General features: G+C 38.8%; 1 protein-coding gene across 1 annotated transcript in view; it reads right to left on the bottom strand.

Moving 5' to 3' along the window:
• CTDSPL2 (CTD small phosphatase like 2) overlaps positions 1-19,833 on the bottom strand; it is a 92,750-nt gene extending 72,917 nt beyond the window's left edge. The window contains exon 1 of the mRNA XM_019644871.1: positions 19,614-19,833. The gene's annotated coding sequence lies outside the window, so the exon portion shown is untranslated. The remainder of the gene's footprint in view (positions 1-19,613) is intronic.
• Positions 19,834-23,485: the final 3,652 nt, after the last annotated feature.

Raw genomic sequence — 23,485 nt, 5'->3', positions numbered from 1 at the left:
ACGGCATAGGCTGCAGCCCCTGCTGCAGTGGGCTGCCATAAAGCTACCGTGTGTGGCCGGCAGCCAGTGTGAGCGGCCGGTAGCTGCCGTGAGCGGCCGTCCAATGGCCGGCGACCAATCTGCCTCACTCGGGAAGAGTGCAATGATAATACCAACATGGGCCAGTGAAGCGACATCGTCCACAACTAGACTGAAGAACAAAAAGACAGCAACTTGTCTGTTCCACTCCCCCAAGTCCCCAATAAAATCTTAAATATATATATATATGCTAAAATTACTTTATAATACAAAAAACAAGTACCTAAATGTAAATAAGTTAAAATTTGAATTAAAAAATTAAAATGAAAGATTTTTCCACTGAAAGTTTTGGACAAAAACGTGGGTGTGTATTATTATACATGGGAGCGCATTATACACAACAAAATACAGTAAATCCTCCTCCCTCCTTAGTCCATGTAATAAAGGTTTTTTTGTGTTCTGTAATAAAGAAAAAGGAAAAAGAAATTGGCTGATAGTCTTATGGGAGCTCCTTTGTAAGTAACTAGTTGGTTTTTATTTGTTTTTAGGATTCTCTCTGTTGTTAACCTTTGCCATTTTAATTATAACGCGTCTTGGTGTGGGCCTGTTTGGGTTCATCTTGTTAGAGACTCTGTGCTTCCGGGGTTTGTATGTCTATTTCCTTCACCAGGTTAGGGAATTTTTCAGTCATTCTTTCTTCAAATAGGTTCTCAATCCCTTTCTCCCTTCTCTCCTCCTGGTACTCCTATGATGCAAATGTTGTTAGGCTTGATGTTGTCCCACAGGTCCCTTAAACGATCTTTGATTTTTAAAATTCTTTGTTGTTGTTCCGATTGGGTGTTTTCAGCTACTTTGTCTTCTAAATTGCTGGTTTGTCTTCTAAATCACTGATTTGATCCTCTGCTTCATCTAATCTGCAGTCCATTCCTTCTAGTGTATTCTTCACTTCAGTTATTGTATTCTTTATTTCTGACTGGTTCTTTTTTTATGGTTTCTATGTTCTTATTTATGTTTGCTATCTCTTTGTTGAAGTTCTCACTAAGTTCCTTAAGCATTCTTACAACCAGTGTTTTAGACTGTCTCTGGTAGGTTGGTTACCTGCATTTCATTTACTTTTATTTCTGGGGATTTATTTTATTTGGGACATGTTTCTTTGTTATCTCATTCTGGCTCTCTCTCTCTCCGTTTGCTTCTATGTGTTAGGTAGATCTCCTGTGTCTCTCAGTCTTTGCTGGGTGGCCTTAAGTAGTGTGTCCTGTGTGGTCTCCCTGATCTCCTGATCAGTCTCCCTGATCGCCTGTGCGTGTGTTCCAGGAGTGTCCCTGGAGTGTGTTATGTGTGTTCTCCTGCTATAGTTGAGCCTTGATTGCTTCTGGCGTGTCAGTGGGTGGGATTGACTCCCAGGCTGACTCATTGTGAGGCCTGGCTATGCCTACAGTATATGAACTGCTGTGTGGGGGCTAACCCCTTAAGAGGAGGGTTTGCCCCCCATGGGCTCCTGTGCCTGTTGAGACCTCCCTTTGGGTGTGTCGCTTGTGGGGCTAACCAGGTAGTGCTCTGGTGTGGTCTGAAGCTACCCTCTGGGTGTGTAGTTTCTGGTATCTCTTGGGAGGGGCTCTCATGCAGGCCAATTTCAGCCTTGGCTGTCACTGGGCCGTAGCTACCTGATAGAAATCACAAAGCTATGTGGTTGGTTACTGCCTATGCTGAGCCTGGAGGCATGTGGGAGTGGCCTCACTGTGAATTAAGGCTGGGTGCCACCAGTGTTCGGATTTAGGTAAATTAGCAAATGGCCCAGGGCCCCCTATGCCTATTGCCACCCACCAGCTGCCGGTTAAGACTCAGCTGTTGAAAGAGCCTCCTTAGGTGCATGGGCTGGGCTGGTTGACCCAGAGTTGACAGTGCCCTCAGTGATGCAGCACTAGGTGGGTGGGGCAGAGTCCCAGGGAGTCACGAGATGTGGCTAGTGGTTTTTACAAAGTTAACTGAACTTTTACAAGGTTCTGTTCTTGCACCAGTGCCCGGCCTGTGACCACTTCATACAGCTCCCTGAGAATACCACTGCTAGCTACTGCTCACCTCATAACAGTGCCTGGCCTGTGACCCCTTCACAAAACACCCTTAGAACACAACAGCCAGTCTTCACTTGTCTCAGGCTTGCAAATCCCCGAGAGCTGCCCAAGAATGGCTGCAGCACAGGTTTTAAGTCACTGTCCAACACCAAAAGCTCCTCGGGCTGTCGCAGGCCTTCGGCTGCCATAAAAGGCTTCTGTGGCTTGTGGAGCAGGGCTGGCCACCCAGGCGCCAAGAGTGCCCCTAGCAATGCAGCTCTAGGTGGCCAAATGGGGGGAGGGTGGAGTCCAGGGAGCTAAGTGGTGTGGTCAGTGGTTTCTACAAAGTCAGTGCAGTCCTGTACCAATGCCAGGCCCGTGACCACCCCACAAAAATGCCCCAAGAATACCATGGCCAGCCACCATACGCATCAGGCCCGCAGGTCCTTGAGAGCTGCCCAAGAGAAGCTGTAGCACAGGTCTTGGGCCACCACCTACCAACAAACATTTCCTGGGCCGATGTGGGCCATCTGTCACTGCAAAAAGGCTTTCACAGCCTTTGGGGCGGGACCCAACAGTTAAAAGTGTGTACCGGGCAATGGAGCACCAGCTGTGCAGGGGGCGGGGACCCAGGGCGTCACCAAGGCTGTGTCCACATGCGAATTCCACCAGACCAATATGGTCCCAGACTTGGCCCTTTGGGGGGAGGGCTCAACACAGAAATTATGGAGCCCTGCTGTAGGCTACACGTGTGTCAGGCTCTACACAGAGACAATGGTTACTCTTCCTCCAGCCCTCACTTCGAAGCCACAAAACTGAGTCTTTCCCCACAAGTCTCTGGGCCTCTAGAGTTGCTGCCCCTCAACCAGAGACCAGGTAAGTGCTTGCAAGACAGTCTGTGTATAGGCTCTGTAAGAGGGCATCTGGGTTTCCAGCTGCCTTCCATCTCACCAGGACGGACAGACAGAGAGTCCTTGCTGATTTTCACTCCCCGTGTTCAATCACAATCTGTTGGTTTGGGGTCAGCCTGTTTTGCATCTCCACCCTTCTTATCAGTCTCGATATGGCCCCTTCTTTATATCCTTAGTAATAGGGGTTCTGTTCAGCTAGTCTTCAGCTGATTTTTGAGGTTGATTGTTCTATAATTTGTAATTCTGGTGTGATCCTGGGGTACAGCAGGCATAGCGTTTACCTACTCTGCCATTTTGGACCATTTCTAGGTTTCCTGGGTCTCCCTGAATCCTGCCTGCTCTCACACAGTGGCCTGTGACAACTTCGCACAGTGCCCTAAGAGCACCATCGTCAGTAGCCACTGCTTGCCTCATGGCAGTGCCCGGCCTGCAACAGAGGTTGTGTCAGAGACACAAAGGACTGTTAACAGCTCCTGAGAACATACCATATTACCCCATGTATAAGACGCACCCTTTTTCGAAAAATTTGGGGTCTAAAATCTGGGTGTGTCTTATACAGTGGTTGTAGGTTTTTTTAACTTGCATTTCCCGCTTTCTCGCGCTTGTTGTCTTTGCGCTCATTATTTTGCACTTGTTACCAGTATATTAGGTTACGTTTTGCCATGTTCTGCTCAGAAATGGCTCAGAAAAGATTTTCATACAGTGCTGAATTCAAGTTAAAAGTGATCCAGTCTGCAAAAGTGAATGGAAATCGTGCTGCAGTTTGGTCCTCTTCCAACTGAGAAAACAATCAGAGACTGGCTATGGTTGGGAGTTTTGACAGTGATTAGGAGTTGTATGAATTTTATATGAATAAAACTTGAGTTCAGGGACGGGGGAGTGGCGCGTTGGTTAAAAGCTGGCTTGGGACACCAGCTCTGAGCAGCAGGGCCCCGGTTCAGATGCCACATGAGGGCCAGTGACACTGCCCTCTACAGCTAAGATGGTGAACAACAGCTCGGCCTCAAGCTGGGCTGCCCTGAGTACAGTCGCCGGCGACGGCGTAAGCTGCAGTGGGCTGCCAAAAGCTACCGTGAGTGGCCGGCAGTCAGCGTGAGCGGCCGGCAGCTGGTGTGAGCTGCCAAGAGTCTCTGTGAGCAGCCATCCAGAGGCCGGCGATCAATCTGCCTCACCCAGGAAGAATGCAATGATAATACCAACATGGGCCAGTGAAGTGATGTCATCTACAACTAGACTGAAGAACAAAAGGACAGCAACTTGTCTGTTCCGCTCCCCCAATTCCCCAATAAAATCTTAAAAAAAAACCCTTGTGGTCATTAACTTTATGTAATACTCCCCCCCCCCCAAATTTCGGGCCTCAAAATTTAGGTGCGTCTTATACATGGGGAAATTCAGTAATTTTTTTTAATGGCCACATAATATTCCAATATATATTGGGTCGTCGGGAAAGTCATGATGTATTTTTCTGTTTTTCAATGCAAAAAATGCATCATGACTTTCCCGACGACCCAATAAATAAATATTCCCAAATTTATTCAACTGACCTGTTGAAAACTTAAATTCTTCATAATTACTAACATAATCTCAAATGTAGTAACTTTGTACATAAATTTCAATCCACATTTCTGATTCCTTCCTTAAAATAGTTTCTTAGGAGTGAATTTATTAGGCCAAAGATTATTAACATTTGGCAGTGCCTCTAGAAATAATAACAAACTGCTTTTTGGAAAGATGGTTTCATCCAGTAGGATATAAAGAGTGCTTGCTTTATATAGATGAATCTTGCACATCAGAATTTATTTTTAATTTTTAAATTGCTTGCTAATTGAATGTTAAAATTATTTTAAATTGTAATAACTAGTAAAATTAAATATTTTAATTATATTTATAGGCTACCTCTAGTTCCCATTTTGTTCAGTGCCTGTGCATGCCCTTTTCTCAATTTTTTCTAAGAATGTAAAACCCAAAAGTTGAAAAAGACTTTAGTTCAGCCTTCCTAACCAAAGCAGAAATCTCTCAGGTAGCATTCCTATCTAAAGGTAACCTAGAACCTGCTAGAATGCTTAAAGAGACATGAAGTTCATTACTTCAAGATGCAAATATTTAAAAATGTTAAAAGCGTTCTCGCCAAAAAATCTTTTAAACAGAACTGAATAAAACCTGCAAATATGTACTGACCATTTTCTTACTTAATAAAAAAGAATTTCAAAGAAGAATTTAACTCTAGCAACTTGGGTAAGCATAATTTTCCTTGTCTTAAAACCAAAATTAAAAACATTTTTCATTTTAATATTTAAAGAGAGTTTATATCACTTTATTTTACCAATTATGGCTTAATTTAAAAGAGTTTAGATATTTGCATATTTTCGTCCAACTCTCCAAAATAATGGGACTATATTCAATATCTTAAAAATAATCCAAGGATCTGAATAAATATTGTCTAAATTCAATGTTGGCATTTCCTGCAAATTGATAAAATCCTAAAATAAAGGCTTAATTTAAATGTCTATGCTTACCTGAACACTGAAACATAAACCAACCAAGTATACTATCAGAGCACTGTATAAAATACATTGTGTCAACTTCAGAAAACCAACCTCAACCTATTTTTTTCAAAAACAAAGTACCTACTTTAACTACATTTATCTGAACACAGAAAAGGTTAGTGATAGATAACCAACAGCTGTTCTTTATTTAACTGCAATATGCAAGGCACTGTCCTAAGAGCTTTTATATAATAGATGGTACCTGACTTACGATGGTGCAAAAGTGATAAGCATTCAGTAGAAACTGTACTTCAAATTTTGAATTTTCACTGTTTCCTGGGCAAGCAGTAAGCATCAACAGCAGCCAACCACAGCTCCCAGTCAGCCATGCAATCACAAGGGTAAACAACCAATATATTTACAACCATTCTGTACCCATACAACCATTGTTTTTCACTTTCAGTACAGTATTCAATAAATCACATGAGATATTCAACATTTTATTATAAAATAGGCTTTGTGTGAGATGATTTTTCCCAACTGTAGGCTAATATTCTGAGCACGTTTAAAGTAGGCTAGGCTAAGCTATGATGTTCAGTAGGTTAGGTGTATTAAATGCATATTTGCTTACGCTATTTTCAACTTATGGTGCATTTATTGAGAGGTAACCCCACTGTAAGTCAAGGAAAATCTGTAATAAATTATTTCATTCAGTCAGTACTTTCAACATAAAGTATTTCCATTTTATGACTGAGAAAAATGAGATGGAGAAAATGGCAGAAGTATTTTAAGTAACAATTTGCAGATACCAATAAAAATAAAAATATTTATCACCAACAAAAAATATTTATCACCAACAAAAAATATTACTAATTAAAATTTGCCAAAAATTCTAATTTCTCATTTCCCTCTAAAGTTTGTTTTTTACTTCTGCTCTTTTTCTAAATAGTCATTCACAATCAGTGATTTTCCTGAAGACCTCTGACTATGCAATGCCTTAAAATAGAGTCAACCTGCAAATAGATGTGTTTATAAAATGGCAGCTGGGAGCTCAAAACCAAATTTCTCATAGAAAAAAAATGTTACAAACAGGGATTGGAGTTCTAAGTCAGCTCCTATGGCATATTTTTACCCATTATAAAACTTAAAAGAACAATCTAGAATCTAAACCTTATACAATGTAGAACATTATATTCCGTATCTCAACTCCAGGCCTTATCTGTACCCATATTAAAACTATAGATCCCTAGTGCTGGGAAAACTGGGATATCCAAAAGCAAAAAAACCCCCACAAAACCAAACTGAAGTTGGACCCTAACCTTACACTGTAGGCAAAAATTAACTCAAAATGTACCAAAGACCTTAAGAGCTAAAACTATAAAACTTGTAGAAGAAAACATAGGGGGAGAGCTCTTGACATTGGATTTGGCAACAAAAGAAAATGAAAAGATATACTGGACTATAGCAAAATTAAAAACTTTTGTGTACCAAAAGACACTATCAACAGAGTGAAAAGGCAACCTATGATATGGGAGAAAACATATGTAAATAATATATCTCATGAGGGGTTAATATCCTGAATATGTTTTTTAAAATTCCTACAACTCAACAACAAAAACATCATGATAGAAAAATGGGCAAAAGACTTGAATAGAATTTCTCTAAAAAAAGGGTATACAAATGGTCAATGAGCACATGAAAAAATGCTAAACATCACTAATAATTAAGGAAATGCAAATCAAAATCACAATGAGATTCCTCTTCATACCCACTAGGATGGCAGTTATAAAAAAAACCCCAGAAATGTGACAGCGAGGATGTGTAGAAATTGGAACCCTTATGCATAGCTGATAGGAATGCAAAAATGGTGCAGCCACTCTGGAAAATATTATGGCAGTTCCTCACAAAATTAAACATAGATGTATCATATGATCTATCAATTCTATTCTCTGATATACTCCAAAGAACTGAAAGAGGGACTCGAACCATATTCACAGCAGCATTATTCACAGTTGCCAAAAGGTAGAAGCAAAAGTGTCTATCAACAGATGGATGGATAAACAAAACATGGTATATATATATATATATATATATATAAGATGGCGTATTATATATATGGTGTATTATATATATATATATATATATATATATATATATATATATATATATATATATATATATATATATATATATATATATATAAGATGGCATATTATTCAGCCTTAAAAAGAAAGAAAATTCTGCAAAGTGCTACAAAGTTAATGAATCTTGAGGACATTATGCTGGCTAAGTAAAATAAGTCAGTCATGAAATGACAACTATTGTATGATTTCCCTTATGTGAAGTAACTAGAGTAGTCAAATTCATAGAGACAAAGTAGAATGGTGATTGCCAGAGCCTAAGGAAGAAGGCGAAAGAGAGTTACTGTTTAATAGATATGGAATTTCAGTTTGAGATCGATGAAAAAGTTCTGGCAGTGGAGAGTGGTAATGGCTGGACAAGATGAATATACTTAATACCATTGACCGAAACATTTAAAAATGGTTAAGATGATTAATTTTATGTTATCTGTATTTGACCACAATAAAAATAAAAAAGCAAAAATAAAAACGATAGGTCTCCATCCCCTTTTCCAAGCTACTAATGATGGTGTAAATTAAGTTTTCCAAAAGGGCGAGAAACAGGGATTCTGGAATGGGAAAACAAAACCCCTTATTCCCCACCCCTTTTAAAATAAACTACAGTGAAAAGGGAAAGAATGGGGCAAGAAGTACATGAAAGGGGACCAAGTAAAAACTGCCCTCCTATTCCTATTCTGCCTTTTAAATATTTATTTCTTATAAGAAACGACAAAATAAACTGCAGACCAAAAAAAAAAAAAAAAGGATTGTCAGGTATATAAAGTACAGAAATATTTCATATAAATTCTGGATTAACCAGTGCAGTATATACCTGGTTTTTCTGGGCCACTTCATAACAGGAAATGGAATGGAAGGATAAGCAGGGTGGGAGAAAGAGACACTCTAGGAAAAGACAACAAAAACTGTAGGAGACACTGACCAAAACATAGTTTGGGAAAAATCAGTGTTTAGGGAAGAGAAAAAAGCAAACTAGGGCCATTTGGGGAATTTTCTCTCTCTCTTTTTTTTTTACTATCAATTTAGCCAATTTGAACACCTTCCTTTGGTCTAAATCAAGGAGAAGGCAAGGGAGTTTATCCCAAGGAGCCTGAGGGCAAAGAGGTCATGGAATTACAAACTACAGCTCCAGAAAAGAGGGCTGCTCTAACTAACTTCAGTTTTGCCTAACGGTCATTATAATAGATTGTGCCCACAATAGAAAGCTAGAAAAACTGCCTAACAACGACAACAACAACTACATAAGCTACAAAACTAAACTTTTCTTCAGTCCATCAGAAAGCTGAGGACTCAAGGCAACCAAATGAAGAAGATCCAAGACAAGCCCTTCCTAGGAGAAAAAGAATATAAGCACCTGTGGCTCACCTATGGCACAGCAAGTGAAGAGACAGTGGTGCCATAAAGCAGATAGAAAGAATTCATTTAAAACTGTTAATAAACTCCTAATGGCAAAGTGGGCTAGCATAAGCATTTAGTTCCTGGGAGCTACAGACACAACAGGAATCCAAATCTATTTGTAGGACCTTCACCTCAGACCTCCACCAGGTACTCACAGCATGGGAACATGAGACTGGAGGGTCCTCCTCTGTGGTGCTAAGCTGCAAGAGCAGCCTCTACTACAGGGAAAAAAATTCAAAGCCCCAACCAGATCATTCTCCCCTTAAGGAACAAAAACTTTAAGGATGGGGGAGAGGCAGCAAGTAGAGTCACCCCCAGGGCACAAGTGAGGACATCATTAAGAATGGGGGTACAGTAGAAGACCCTAACCACTAAGAGAGGGGCATGAAACAACCTTGGGCCCAGAATCTTATACCAGTGCCATTAGAGAGCTCCTACCACTGAGACAGGCTCAGGAAACTCCTCCAAACAAGACCAGAAAAAGATACAAGGCCTTGTTTGGCAGAGAGGGACAGAATCACTGAGCATGCCCCACTCCTGATGCCCATCCAAGACTGAGACTTCACAAAGACAACAGAGATGTTCCTGACTCTACCTACCACCAGCAAACAAGCACTGATTGACACAACCACAGTCTACCACTGGGAGAAGGTCAGGAGCATCTAGATTCCACATAGAGGCACAGGCCCACAGGAAAAGCCAAAAACTGAGTCAACAGGAAAACCGAGACATACTTCCCCATACCTCAAACTTTTAGCGTAAGCACAAAGTCACACTAGAGGAATTTGAAGCCATTTAAGGTATTCTTTGCAACAACAAATCGAAACTCAGCTTTACTCCACCCTACACTAAAAGTCCAAATATACAATTTCCCAGGTATAAATACTATGTGCACAGTCTTTACTGTCCTACTCATGATATCCAAGATTCAATAAAACATGGCAAGAAACACACAAAAAAAGAAAAAATACAACCCCTTGTTAAGAGACAAAGCATTCAACAGAACCAAAAATCAATGAGGTTAAAAAACAGAAAACTAATGAAACCAAAAGATGACTTTTAAAAAAAGATCAGTAAAAGATCAGTAAATTGACAAACCTCTATCTAGCAAGGCAGATTTAAAAAAAAAGGACAAGACACAAATTACCATATCAGGAATGGAAACGTGAACATCTCTACATATCCTACAAACATTAAAAGAAAAATAATGGAACAAACAACTTTATGCCCATATACTCAATACTTTAGATAAAATGATCAAATTCCTCAAAAAATATAAAACACCAAAGCTCATGCAAGAATAAACTGATCATCACTGTATGTTTTTTAAAAATGCAACTATAGAAAAAGCCTCTAACAGAAAACACCAGGCCCAATTGGCTTCACTGGAGAATCCTACCAAACATCTTTAAAAACAACAAAACACAAACCTATACAAACTCTTCTAGAAAACAGAAACTAAAGGAACATTTCCCAACTCGTTTTATAAGGTCTGCATTACCCTGATACCAAAACCAAAGACAATAAATATTAATTGGGCCAAGTACACATCAGAAATTGCCTAAAGAACATCTGCAAAAACCTAATTTTATTACCCAAACTTAAATTATAAAGAGTTTTAAACACACATATACAGCCTCATCTTGGTAATCCTACTATTTATGTTAGAATTTAACACATCCTCTAGGTTCTTAAGAGCTCCATTACTAGATGTAAATTCTTTTCTCAGTAACAATAGAACAAAACAGGTAGAGAATAGGAAATGAGTACATTAGGGAAATAAATCTACTTATGAATGAAAATGATACAATTTAAGAAGATTACATCACAAAACAAACAGCAATGGGGGCATCAACATTTTAAAGCCTAAGAACTTCTAACATTGGGGAAAAGAGTATATAATAAAAAACATTTCCACTTTTTCAACATTTGAACCAGTTCTCACTTCAGGAATAGAAAAAGCTGATTGCTCAGCAATTTAAAACTAGGCAATGAAGTTTGCTTTCTATTTACCTGCAGTCCAGTTATTATAATAAAAGGATTAGTGGAAGTGGGGAATAAGAACTTTTTCAAAAGTTCATTACAAATCGCAACATTAATTCTGCTAGTTTCTCTCCTGCCTCTAAATTTCAGACTCACATCCAACAAACAGCTTTTGCAACACTTTCACTTGGCAACTCAAATTCAACTTACCCAAAACTGAATTTCACTTTTCCCATCTCACCCACAAACCTGCTCTGCTTACTGTATTTTCCCTACTACTATATTCTTGATTTCAAGTAACACCATCTACCTAATCAATCAAGCCAGCAACCATCCCAAGCATCCTAGTCATTCTTCCTCTCCTTTGTGCCCTATAGTCAATCACCAAACTCTGATGATTTTACCTCTAAAACATGTCTTGTCCCCTTTAAATCTACCATATTTGCCGGCGTATAAGACGATTTTTTGGCCCTGAAAAATATGCCTCCAAGTGGGGGGTCGTCTTATACGCCAGGTACACTTCAGATAGACTGCCCATAGTGCTTGCCCCGTGCCATAGTGGCCTCCCGATGCCCGCCCACTTCATTCCACATACCGTTCAGGCATCAGCAGCGCTGCTGGGTGTATGCTCGGCTGTGTGCGATTTTGCGCTATCATGGTGCCTGTTAGAATGTTGAAGAGCTCGCACTTGCGCACTAGTGAGGTCCCAGGGAGATGCTGATTCAAGGGTGGACCAGACTGCTATAGTGACAGGGCGGGCAAACAGGGAGCAGGGACCAATCAAATCAGGCTTTGTATACAGCCAACAGCCAACCACAATACTGCACCATTGTACAGTACAGCATAGAAAATGTCGACCAGTCAAACCCCTATCATCCCTATCATGGCACCAGCCAAAAGAAAGAAGTATGATGCAAATTTTAAACTGAAAGTTATAAACTTTGCTAAGGAAAATAATAATTGTGCTGCTGCAAGACAATATGGAGTAACAGAAAAGATGGTTCGGGACTGGAAATCAAATGAGAAAGCATTAAAGAGTATGCCAAGGGGTAAGTGTGCATTAAGAAGAGGCACCCCACACTGGCCAGAACTCGAAAAACATGTAGCAGACATGGTGGCTCAACATCGCCAAAACGGTTATGTGGTGACACGAAATACAATACGCTTGTTTGCACTTCAGTGGGCCAAATCAAATCTGATATTGTTTTACCTTTTATTTGGTGTGTGGAAGGTGTGCGGAAGAGGGGGTAGTCTTATACGGCGAGTATATAACAAACTCTGTATTTTGAGTGGAAATGTTAGGGGGTCGTCTTATACGCCCAGTCGTCTTATACGCCAGCAAATACGGTAATCCTCTTTACTCCACAAATCTGCCTGTTCCTTCCCATCAGCTCCCTTCAAAATAAAGACTGAACTATGGCATTATATATAAAATCCTACAAGTATCTGCTGTCTCACTCTTTGCACTCCAGTAATAAGTTTCCTGCCCACACTGTGCAGTATTATCATGCTTCTGTTTTCTACCTCAAACACTTTTTCAACTAATTCTTATCCTCATCATTTAAAGCTCAGCCCAGGTATTAGGCTCCCCAATAAGTTAAGTAACCACTTCCACATCCCCAAACCTGTGTAAACCTGTGATTATCTCTACCTTAGCTCTTAACAAATCATACTGAAATAATCTGTTTATCTTTCATGGCACTAGACTGTAAGAGTCTTGAAGGCAGGGATCTTATCTGTAACTCCAGTGACCTGGCACACAAGATAATTCAATCTTTGTTGAACTGAACCATAATTTTTCTCATTTCCCTCAGAGAGACCAGAGAATGAGAAAGAGAGAGAGAGAGAGAGAGAGAGAGAGAGAGGAAAAACAACAAAAACAAAAACTATGTCACTGAAACACAAACAATTCTCACAGTAGTAATCAATTCTTGCTCACATAAAAGGGGCCTATAAATAAAACTAAAAATGTCCCTTCCTCATAAGATTTCCTTCCTCTTCACAAAAATCCGTGATCCCAAACAATATTTGAAGCAAACAATTATGGCTGCAAATTGTCTTGTGTTAACAAGATTATAATAATGAATGATACAAGCAAAACTCAGTTGATAATTTGCTACTGTGGTCTTGAGTGTATAAATTCCTATTAAAACAACAAAACAGCACATTGTATATGAAGGATTCTTAAATTATCTAGAATTAACTGAATATGCATTTTTATAAAATGTTTGCTGAATGAAGGGAATAAGAGGGAAACAAAAGTGGGTAATAAATATAAAGAAAACTGTAAAAAGATCAGAAAATTTAAAGGCAACAAAGTTTGGGTTTTCCCATAAAATTTAGGTATATGTAAATTATAACTTGGCTATATAAAGAATATATGCATGCAAGTTTCTGGAGTAGGCAGGCTCCTGAGGGAGTTCCTAGAGGAATAACCTCTGACTAGGAGGCACCAGTCCTGAACCTATCATTAGTTAGCTGTGACACTGATTAAGTCATGCAATCATCCTAGCACATTTCCTCAACAGCAAAAGAAATTATTGGACATCAGACCTGTGCACTTCACAACATGTAAATTTCACCTAAAAAAAAAAAAGTTGTCAAAGTGGGAGATGAGTCATTAATTAATCTGAGCTGTTTTCATCTTTTTACACATATAACTCATCCCAAAGCACCCTAATTAAGACATTTACTACATGTAGTTAAAACGTATTCAGAATGGTTCATCATTAATAAAACAAAGATGTTACTGGACTAGGTGACCCCTTTGGTCTCCTCTAGCTCTAAATTTCTATGGGTTTGTTCATTTATACTCTATTACAAATGGTATCACTACTAAATTTATATTAAAAATATTTTGTGAAAGAAAAAGCTGAAAATCATTGCCTTTGTTGACACCAAATGACATTTTCAAGTGTCAGCATCTGTTTCACTGCCTATATTTCTAACCTGACTAATCTGAAATCAACAGCTTCAGGTATTGCAACTGTCCACTTTTACTCTCTACTACTTTCTTAAGCCTTCATTAAATGACTTCAGAGAAAAAAGAGATTTTTTTGGTCCCTCCTATTTATCACCTAATAAAATTCAAAAGTCAACTAGGGCAGAAGGAATAAGTAGAAAAGTATTACATAAAGCATCAACTCCAAGACAGGGAGATTCTTTTCATCGAACCCTTTCCAACGAAGTGTGTGGTAAAGGATAAGTGGTCCTTTTGCATCATTATTTTTTATAATAATTATCTCTTTTTATTAGTTAATATTATAGGATTCTTCAGAAACTACTATTATATAATACACTTATAAACAAAAAAATTTGCCAAAATACAGGGAACATACAAAAAATAAAAAAGTGGCTGAGTCAGGGTCAGGTTGATAAAATTACGGGTTTTTTTTCCTCTTAAAGTTTTCTTCAATGAACACCCCCCAAAATTTTTTTTCTAAAACCATGATCAATTAATTTTCTCTAGAGAAAAATACGTGGGCTGTTAGGTTAGTAATGACTAAAACGTTCATGAAAATATGAATTGATATTTTAAAGATGGCATCACTCAGTTTGTTGATCACTGAAAATATTTAAGGCACAGTCATTCAGATATGTTTTAAAATACTATTAGCACACCAACTTAAAATCTTGTATGTCCTCAGCAGAGACATCATTAGGGAAAAATCAGTATTTGTTATGGACAGAATGAGACAGTATGTCCTGCTGAAAACATATCTGTATTTCTTTAACCTAAGCTTTAAAAGAACAGTAATTTGGAGGTATTAACAACCGCCAGTAAATATAAACATCTTGCAAAAAGGGCATTCTATTACATGGTATGGAAGAAATTCATACCAATAAAACTTTATAACAGAATATATTATTTTAGCAAAAATACAGGTTATGAATTTATAAGAACTGAGTGCCATAATATTCAAGAGAAACATTTTTTTTCCTTCAAAAAAGCACATAGGAAACTTGTCACTCCAGTTTACCATTTTTTAATCTTATTACTAACCTTTCTATAGAATATATTCCAACATATACACTTTTTAAATTTACTGGGATCACCTGTATATATACAAGTTACAATGTACTTATTGGATACATTAACAAAGAAAAATTGAAGACTGAAGTGAAAGTAATTTCAGCGTAATTTTCCTAAGAGTGCTTTTCATTTAAGTAATTCTCACCATTAACTGGACATGGGAAGAGATATAACTACTCATTTATATTTCTTTGATTAAAAACTTCCATTTAAAGAAAATTAATTTTATATTAAACTTATTCAGGCTAGTAGAAATCTGAAATCCTCAGAACACATTAATTTGATAGTAAGAAAAGAATCATGAGATGTTGACAAAGAAAAATAGATATTAACTAAAAACTGTAAAATTATGAAGCAAAACATGAAGGCCTTTACCCCAAATAAATATGCACTGAATATCTGAAATAATTCCCCACTATTCTTATCATTACCTACCAAGGAAAAACTAATCATTATGACAGATAAACTGAAGATAAGAAGGTTTATGAAGAATGAGTTTTTAAATTACTAGTCAAAGATGAGATATAATCATAATTCTCTAACAGAAGTGCCATCATGTTTGCTACTACTTAAAAAAAAAAAGTATAGTCCCAATGAAGAAAAAAATGCATGATTGTTTGAAATGTGATTGTATTTTTCAAACAATTATTATCAGTACATCAGAAAATTAAAGGATTGTATAATTATCTTATTTAACAACATACACTAAAGCAGGTACTTGTAAGGTCAATGAAAGGTTAATCATTTTCAACTCAATAGGATAATCATACATATTTGGGAAATACCAGGAAGAAAACAATTATTACTAAAATAAATAATCATAGTTTTTTCTCAACTAAAAAGATACTTGTGTAATCTGGATATTTTTATTTAACAAATAATATACTTTTAATAAAATGTGCTTTTAAATTCCTAAAGATTACTTTATGGGTCAACTTGAGAAAACTTAAAATACCAGGTTATGCTGCAAACAGGGTCTCAAATCTTCCTTCTTTTTTTAGCAACGTCTCTGCTGTTTTAGTTCCCAATTCTCAATATAGAAGTATTTAGTCCAAAGAAAGAAAACATTCTTCCTAAACTATATAAACCACTATTATTAAATATTAATCCCAATTATTTATGAAGTATTCAAATGCCTTTCAAGGGTAGTTTTGTTTTTTTCTTTAATCAAAGTAATAAACACATTTCCTTGTCCTAAAAGTATTATCGCTATTATGAAAACCTGACTGCTAGAACCTCAAGTCAAAGCACTGATGATGATTCATGTTTAATCTAGACATACCTCCTTTTCTACAACCTCTTTAAATTAATACAGGAGAGACTATGAATACCATAAAATATGGGGTCAGTAATATAGTCAACTGGCCTACCTGTGGCCTTATATTAAAGTGAAAAGACTTTTTTTTGTAAATACTTTACACTATGTTTTTTCAATGGCATTTCAGTATTTCTCGTCACTCTTTTCTAAAAATACCCTACTAACTGGGGGACCTACAGATGAAGTATACAAAAGGGCTGGCTAAATCTATAAACCATGTTTGTCCATAAAGTCCTACGATTATTCTTGGGACCACACTTAAGTCTCACCCATCATTAATGTCAGTTTCACAAGATTCCCAAAGGACCCCGAGAGGGCCCAAGCTTCAAACTATGATTCTACTACCCCCACTGTATCTTTCTCCCCTAGACAATGTTCCTACATGCCACACAACTCCCTATCATAAAAGCTTACTTCTCTATCCCACTGCCTCTGAACCCTCACCTGGTTTGTATAGGTATAGGAAGTTTATTTGATAAACTAATCTGCACTAATACTGTCAATAAAAGACAGTATTTTAAAGTTTCTCTTTCAGAGAATTTGTCATTTTAAACAGAATATTTTAGAAAGAATTCCTTAACACACAGGAGAGACACAAATAAAGTTTGGCACCAGCAATTCTCAAATTATACCTCACAGTCAACCACCTAGTTTAACTATATGTAATGTAGATCCAATTACAGTTTAATATAGTTTAAATTAAAAATTAATGCAGTCATACAACCAGTTGTGAATATATGTCAGGCTTAGATATATAGCTCATGGCAAATATCAAGTAAGTGGAAACTAAAACTGCAGGTGTATAGTTTTATCATAAATCCCCTATCTGTTAAATCTTCTCATCTTCAAAGAGCAAATGACTGCCTACAGCTAATCCAATAAAAATGGTGAGTTAACTTTTTAATCTACCCAGAAGAATTACTTAGAGCACACCACATATGAGGTCCTCTCAGCGCATTTGATATTTATCACTTAAAATGTCTTGTCTACTTTACACTTTTACAGCTTGGTAAATTACAAGTATAATTAGAGAGTGTTTATTTTGAATTCTGACATACTCTGTATTCTATATCACATTAGTCCAAAGCACAGCCTTCTATGACTGAGATAAGTTAATACCATTTTATTCAATCTGCAATTAATTCTACAGTTATGAGTCTAGAGTCTTGTACTCTTCTGAAAAACAGGTTCAAGTTTTTTTAAACCAGAATTGAATAGATTGTTATATAATAATCTTATGAAGTAACCTCTTGACCGGAAATTTCGAACGTGCGATCAGCCAGATATATTTGGGAAAGATACAACTTCCCCAATTCTTAATTTCTTAGCAGTGGAAAAAATAACATGACTAGCTCTATGTAGATTGGAGTATTATAAAATATACCAATCCTATTTGGTTTTCTATGCAATCATATTTGGAATTTCTATACAGCTACAAATTCACAAAGGTTAAGGACTATACCACTTAGAGCTTTTACATCTTTTTAGCCCATACTAAAAAGAGGATAAGAAGAGCCCAGGTACTAAATGAATGTAGAATTAAAGCAATTTGGGTGACTTCTTGAAGACAAAATCTACATACAACGTTCACTCAAGCTACCTGTAAACCAAATTTTATTAAAAACATTAATGTTTATAAACTACCCAAAAAGGTTACTGAAGTACAGACAAAGCCTATACTAGACCAATAATTTATATGACAGCCTTTTAAGTCACATATTTGGCCCTACTTCTTAAACAAATTGGCTTAGCCAATATCCAACATGCCCTCAACTCCACTTCCCACTTCCGATATTTTGGTCCTAGAAAATAAGTATGAAGTTCAACTCAATCCTAAAAGACTGCTTCACGTAAAAGCGACATTTTGCCTTGACTTTCTTTATGACCTTGGGGCGAAATCTATCAAATGGTGACTATAATGATGTTTGTGTGTTCCTGATTATTAATGAAATTTAATCCTAAGGTGCTAACAATAGTGAAGTCTTCTAAACTGGACCTAGAGAGCTAGAAGCCTTTGAGTTATAAACATCAAATGATATAAAATACGAACCACAGTTTAAAAACTTAATTTGACTAGTTAAAAAAAAATACAAAGGCCCCCAAATTCAACAAGATTGAAGAACAAATTCTGAAAAACACCAACAGCCTCTTTACTACTTCTCTACGTCCACAATTAGTCTGCAATGTTAAAAAAAAAAAAAAGGAATAAAACTAGCTATTTCCTTGCTTTAACAGCTGGACAACAAACAAAAATTTAAAACCTGTCGAAGAATGTAAAGACAATATATTTGAAAACCTACAATCTGAAAATTATAAAGATATATCTATCATTTAAGTCCCTAATTTGTACACTCATGTTGGGCAGTAATCTTGGTATTCCTTTATTAGCATTTGAAAGATAGATTCTTGCCTTGGAGAAACATCTACTGTAAGTACATCTCATTTCAGGATCTTTGAAGGCAGTTTACGAGCAATATCTCTTCAGGCTTCCCTAAGGTACTCTAAAGTGCTTAACATCATCACACATCCAGCCACCACTAGGGCGAGAAGTAAATAAACACAGTTTACTTACACAATTATTTACCACGGAATTCTAGTCAAGAATGAAAAAGTAAACATCCATAAAGGTACTTAATACCCGAAGCAAGCGTAAAATACTACGGACGGTAAGATTCACCCTTAACTGACCACTACAGAAACCAGAGGCCTTCCACATGGGTTGTTCATTACTACCACTCTTGATTTGAAAAACTAACAATGTCAACTCAACATTTTAACAGTACAGAAGATAAACAGAACTTAGTGAAATCTCTTCTTCCAGATGCCCAAAAGGTGCTTATAAAAACTGAGAGCAACGCCCCCCTAAAAGCACCCTACTAGAAAGAATGAAGATCGAAAACATCAGGTGGGCCAAGGTTAGAAAAGCTGATCTAACCCAACTACCCAGAGGGACCACAGGGCTTGGGACTAAGGAGGTGAGATTGGGGTGGGGGTGGGTAGCAAAGTGAAATCTAACCCCAGAAATCACAACACAGGCCGCGCAGCCTGGGAGCCGAAGCTGGCGGGAAGTGATCTCCCTTTCGGTTCCCAGGGGAAAGTCCAGAGAAGAGCGTCTCCACACCGCGGACGTACGAGGCGCCAAGAGTGCATGCCTACCAAGGCGCGGGAGCCGCTGGAGTACCCGGTTGAGAAGGGGAGGAGATCCCGGCAGACGGCCCTGGAAGAGGAGGAAGACTAGGATTGGGAGCAGCGGCAGTGTCTGGACGAGGGGGATTACCTAACTATGACGACAGAGAAGTGTCTTCAGGCTCCGGCGATGGTCCCGACTGCGCAATCTGTGGTGTCTTTCCCGCTTAGCCCGCAGCAGCAACAGAACCAGCTCCTTCAGCCAGTCGCCATTTCCCGCCTACCGACCTGCTGCACCGCACGGACAGGGACCCGGATGGAAAGCGGCCTCTGCGCGCAGGCGCTTTAACTTCCTCTCCCCCCTCCCTCCACAATTCCGCGAGGTGGGAGGGAAGGAATGCGGGCGGCCACAGCGGCAAAAAAAAAAAAAAAAGAAAGAAAAAACAACTTTTACTTCCGTGAAGAGCGTTGGCGTTCTTGCTGCCGGAAGAAACTCGCGAGCCCGAATTCCTGACAAAAATTGAATGCAGGGCCTTAGGACCAGATGGAATAACAATAACAAAATCTATCTGGATACGCCAAGGGCCTGGGGGATTTTTGTACTTTAGGGGCCTCCGTAGCTGGCTGTGTAGTGGTCGCAGGGGGCGTAGGGAGTGAAGCGTTGAGAGTGGAGAGGCGGGGACCCGAAGGACGGTTTTTCCTCCTGCCACTAACGGAATTGCTTGGGCAGAGCTGGGAGGGGGAGCGCGCCCTCGCCCCGGGGGCGGGGCTTAGGAATGCGTCGCGCACTCCGGCGGCTAGGGTTTTAGTAACCGGGCGCGCCAGGTGGGTGGAGCCGAGTGGGTGGAGCCGAGTGGGAGGGGGTGGGACTAACGGCTTGGCGCGCTGGCGGAGGTGGTGTGTGGAGAGCGCAGCCGGAGGTGAGGGTAAGATGAATCATTCGTCTTTCCTGGGATCACGGTGGCCCGTAAATACCCGCTTTCCAACTCACTGCCTAGAAGGTATAGCAGTTGCTCCTAGATCTGTCTTACAAACTCGCCCTTCATCTCCACGCGATGTCGGCGGTGGTTCTGCTGAGAAATCAGATTCACACAGATGGGTTTCCACCTGCAGGCCTGGTTCAAAGGATGATCAGCCTCACAGGGTGAAAATGTAGCAATCCGGAGCGCTCAGTCTTAGTGGAATATCAGAAAACCATGCTTAGTGGTTGGAAGAGCATTATCTGTTTACTAAAACTCCGGTCATTCTCATAATTCAATGAAGAAATATTTATTGAAAAACCAGTGTGTTAGGACCATACTAGATGCGAGAGACACAACACTGCGCAACAGTGAATGGACCCTGCCTTCCCACAGTTCAGCCTGTTGAAGATGACAGAGAAGTAAACAGAATTTAAATACAGTGTGATAGAATGACTACAAGAAAGTTATTGACAGAGATATCAGGGGTGCCTGAGAGGGAGTCTGGAAGGCTCTCATGAGATGACATCTAAATGAGACATAAAGAAAGAGTGGATGCTACAGAGTAAGTGTGTGTAAACAATAAAGCAAGCAACAAATGGGAAGGGCCAAACACAAGATTGTGTTGAGCAGTTGGGGAAGTAGTTCTGTGTGCTAGTAGGAAATAGAGATGACGGGAAGATAGTGGAGAGAGATGAGACTGAGAGGTGAGTGGAGAACCCTTGTGAATCTGGTGGTTTATTTTTCAAAGTGTGAAGCAGGTGGGTTGTCTTCTGAAAGACTTATTATGTACTAGAGATCCTGTCAGATCTCTAAGTTATTTGCATCCCAAATCTTCCTAGTACAAGAAGGTTCTGCGACATTTATTGAGAGCCCCTTGTATGAAGCCATGCAGATCTGGTAATAGTCCGCAAACTAATAGATTCCTGAAAACCCAACTGGAAATCAACAAATGATTACTGATTATCCAGTGTGTATCATGGAAAGCAATAGAATATACACTAAACAATTACCCCCTAATGATGACTAAAATAATTTTTAAATCAAGTAAAAAATTTTTCTAAAAAATAATCTAAGTAATTTCATACCTTCAACTCTCCTAAAACTTAAGTAAAATATGCCATTTACAAAGCACTTTTGTATCCTTTTACATGCATTTTGATTCTCCCAACAACCCTGTGAGATAGATAGAATAGGTGATAATAGCCTCACTCCTCAGTTGAAGACACTGAAATTTTTTTAAAAGAAGGGGGGAGAAGATGCTTATACAAACAGTAAAAATCAGATAGTAAGAAATACAATCAAGTCTCCTGCTCATTAGACTACATCCCACTGCCTTCTATGGCAATGTTATGGTTAAGGTACTAAGTTTAGAAAAGTTGCTGGTAGTAAGCCTGAATGCTTTTGCAATTTAACAGTTCAACACCATTTTTCACAGAGAATAACTGTATTTTGTTCCCTTTTTCACCCCAGTCATTTACATCCAGTGGTCTTTTTCTACTAGTCTCTTCTGCAACATCTAAGTGGATTGTTGTGAAGATCAAATGAGATTATTTATGGAAAACACTTAGCAAAGTGTTTTTCTTGCTCCTTAAATGATAGCTAATGCCATTAATCTTCAGTAACAACACTGTCCAAGATTTTAGAATAAGATAAAGGTTTAAAATACGAACTTAAAAAAAGGTAAGTATATTTAAATTCAAAGCAGTAGCCACAAGGGGGAAAATGTAATGCAAAAAACTAGTGGCATGCATGCTTTTTATTTTTTTATTTTATTTTTTTAAAGATTTTTATTGGGGAATTGGGGGATGGGAACAGCGCTGGGGAATTGGGGGAAGGGGAACAGACAAGTTGCTGTCATTTTGTTCTTCATTCTAGTTGTGGAGGACATTGCTTCACTGGCCCAAGTTGGCACCATCATTGCGCTCTTCCTGGGCGAGGCAGATCAGTTGCCCGCTTCTGGACGGCCGCTCACTGCGGCTGCTGGCCGCTCACACTGACTGCTGGCTACACACGGTAGACCATGGCAACCCACTGCAGCAGGGGTTGCAACCTACGCCGTCGCTGGCGACTCATGGCAGCCCAGCTCCAAGTTGAGCTGTTATTCAGCATCTTAGCTGTAGAGGGCAGTGTCATTAGCCCTCATATGTGGGATCCGAACCGGGGCCCTCTGGCATCCCAAGCCAGCTCTTAACCAATGCGCCACTCGGCCGGCCCGGCATGCATGCTTTTTAAACTATTCAAAACTATTGCTATATGAAAACATTAATGAAATAGGATGTTCACTAAGTAATGCCATAGAAGTATCTTGGATCTTCAACAGTCTTTCAGTAGGTCCCTATTCCAGAGTATATGGAGCATATGCACTTCATAATCCATTCTTATGTAATTCTATGAGTTATATTTTTGTCACTCTTATTGCAACTAAGGAAATAATAGTCATACTCAATATTGAAATATCAAAGCTGTCATTTTGCTCCAATATTGCGATCACTTGATGACAACAACAATCTCAAACTTAACATGGTCAAAACTCTTCCTTACAGAATACAGTTTTTTTCTCATTCCTAACGTCAAATTCGTCAGTGCAATAAACTAAACCTTCAAAATATATCCTGAATCCAAACACTTCTCATCACCTCAGCTACCTTCTTAATTCAAGAACGATCATCTCTCAGCTGGAATACTGTGACAGCCTTTAAAGTCTTCCTTCTTCATTATTGAACCTCCTTTAATCTTTCCAACACAGCAGCCAGAGTAATCATTTTAAACTTCTTTATTAATTTTCCATCACCCTTAAAATCTAGTCTTTACTATGATAGGCAATGCCCCTTATTAGCTGACGCTTGGCTACTTCGCTAACTGCATTCCCTCCCTCTTGCTCTTCGTACTCCAGTCATACTGGCTAAGTAACTGTTCTTTGAAAAAGTTTATCAAGGGCTTTGTGTTTATTGTTTCCTCTGCCTTTAATTTTCTTCCCCTAGACCTGTGCTATTCAGTAGCCACTAGCCACATACAGCTACTGAGTACTTGAAATGTGGCTAGTGTGACTGAGGAACTTAAT

This window comes from Hipposideros armiger, unplaced genomic scaffold (assembly GCF_001890085.2).
Source record: "Hipposideros armiger isolate ML-2016 unplaced genomic scaffold, ASM189008v1 scaffold_92, whole genome shotgun sequence".
Lineage (NCBI taxonomy): Eukaryota > Metazoa > Chordata > Mammalia > Chiroptera > Hipposideridae > Hipposideros > Hipposideros armiger.
The sequence above is the reverse complement of the archived record's forward strand: the minus strand, read 5'-3'. Positions and strand labels throughout refer to the sequence as shown.